This window comes from Mytilus galloprovincialis, chromosome 13 (assembly GCF_965363235.1).
Source record: "Mytilus galloprovincialis chromosome 13, xbMytGall1.hap1.1, whole genome shotgun sequence".
In the NCBI taxonomy this organism is placed as follows: domain Eukaryota; kingdom Metazoa; phylum Mollusca; class Bivalvia; order Mytilida; family Mytilidae; genus Mytilus; species Mytilus galloprovincialis.
This window is the reverse complement of record NC_134850.1, coordinates 58544975-58547721: the sequence shown is the minus strand read 5'-3', so window position 1 is coordinate 58547721 and position 2747 is coordinate 58544975.

The window sequence follows — 2747 nt, the reverse complement described above, 5'->3', positions numbered from 1 at the left end:
CGCGTCGAGCGTGCAACACCTTCAACGTCGCATCTTTCCTGAGGTTAAGCTTACAGAAACCCAGCTTTATGTAAATAGAAGATCGGACTATCTTTTTAAATAACACATAAAAGTCATAAAATAGTGTGAACTATGAATTTAATTACGTTGCATTCTCTGGGACTTATAACATTGCTTTACCATTCCGATATTTATATTCGTTTGTTTAAACTTATGTTCGCAATCATATCATGAGCCTATTCATTGGCAAATAAACACATTCCTTCTCGGAGACAGTATTTGAATTTACTAAGTTCCCCATAAGTAGAAATACGAAGATGTGGTATGAGACAACTATTCATCCAAGTAACAATGTGTTAAAAGTAAACCATAATAGATCAAAGTGCAACCTTAAACACATATATATATAGTCTTAGATATATGGCCCCAAAATGACGAGTGCTAAACTATACAAACAGGAAAACCAACGTTCTCATCTATATAAAAACTAGAAACACTGATATACAATATAAAGAACCCACGATAAGTATTAAGGGACAAGCTGAAGTATATATACCCGGGTGCTTGATTTTCTAGCTGCATTGAAGACCCATTGTCGGTCTTTTGGTTATCTGCTCTTCGGTCGAGTTGTTTTCTTTTTGACACATTACCAATTTCCATTCTCAATTTTATGTTGGTGTTAAAATATCGTCATCCCAATTATGGTTTAGAGAAAAGAAGAAGTCTTCCTTAGAGTTATGAATTGTTTGATTAATTGATGAATCTTAAAATTAACGTCCCGCGGCAAATATAACATTCATATTCTCATTTTTTTATAAACAATTTGCAATGTTATAGATGAAAAATATATTTAAGAATTGAATGTCTTTTTTTTTAAACTTCATTGGGGTGTAAAAGCGTTGACCGAAGTACATTTTGTATGAAGCGCCAGCGCTTCATTCTAAAAATGTGCACACGGTCAACGCTTTTACAACCCTATGAAGTTACCAAAAGAAGCATTCAATACTTAATATAATTACATTTTTTAGCTAGGACCATGAAAACACGATTTTTATCAAGTTTTTATTTAATTCACCTGTGCACTTTATTGTGGGACCTCGTGTCATCATGAATAATCAATTTTATTGTAAAATGCGATTTCTTAAGCCTCGGTCACACCTTACCGGATAGGTCGAACGGACGCCTAACGGATGACAATAAAAGTTGTCCGTTGACAAAATTGTTATCCATTGGGAGTCCGTTGATGTACTGATCGAATAAAACGGACGTGTTACGAATGCATAACGGACACACACCGGATATGCAACGTACGAGAAACGAAAACGTACCGGACAAAACGGAAAACGTACCGGACAGAACGTAGACTGGTTCCCGATCGCAATATTAAGTATGTTACACATATACCAATATTCGAGCTATCCGTTAAATATTCATGAATACTTTCAACAAAAGTACAAAATTACATAAGTCGTTAAGTGATAATAGGTAATTTTATCCTGCAATTGGCTGTCCTACTATACAGATACAGCCCTACAGATATCGTTATGCTGTATCTGTATACTATACAGATATCGCTTAAAGCTCCGCCCACTGCCGGACTGAGTATTGTTTGAACCTATGTGACCTCAGCATGTGTATTGAATGTGTATGATTGTGTTACAAAATCAACCATGTCAATTTCAGCATGCATGTTTAGTGAATGACAAGTCTGAAGCGTAGGACAACTCGTAGACTTTTGTTTCAAATTTGACAATGTTTTGTTATTCGTTTTAACTGTTGAAATTAGTTGTTATGTTAAAATAGATAATTATTCACCTTGAGCGATGTATTATTGTTGACCATTCGAGATTCTTTTTTGCGAACCCGTCTTCAGCGTAATGTTTGATTTTGATATTACTACGCGGGCCTCAAGGGATTACAAATCGAAAATAAATGCTAAATATGTTAGTTTTTGTGTCTTTCAAAACACAAACAATATACAGAATTAATTGCAGGATAAAGACAATAACTGTTTAGTGTCTTTAAATATCAGCTGTATTTGTACTCGGCTCGAAACAGGTGTAGTAGCTCGCTAAAAGCTCGCATACACCTTGTTTCCTAGCCTCGTACAAATACAGCTGATATTTAAAGACACTAAACAGTTATTGTCTATGTAAAGACTGTTAAATCCATAAAATATTTATTTGATAGGCTTTTAAAAAAAATCTACTTCTAGTTTTTGATCGTTAATACTAAAACAAGAATTATTTCTGTTTGAACATATCTACCCATGAGATTTTTAATTTCGTCGTTTTAGAAACAACAGAGATTTATAAATAATAAATTTTGGGCAAACCAGGATGACTTAGATACATTGATTAAAACAACATGCAAATAATGCAATTCTACATCTGTATAGGTGACCTTGACCCTACGCCAATCAGTGCTGTCAGTTCCTCGGATGCCTTACTTGTTTTCATTGAGCTATTGCAGGGGCGGATCCAGCCATTTAAAAAGGGGGAGGGGTCCCAACACAGAGTAAGGGGGGATGGGTTCCAACTATAAGCTCCCATTCAAATGCATTGATCGTCCAAAAAAGGAGGGTTCCAACCCCCGGACCCACCCCTTTGGATCCACCACTGCTTTTGTTACATTGTATAACGGCTGTCCTTGTCGAATCCACATATGTATATAGCATAAGCAGTCTTCAATTTGCTCCTAACAGATGAATAGCATGCACATTGTCTATCATGTTTCTTTCTGTAGTA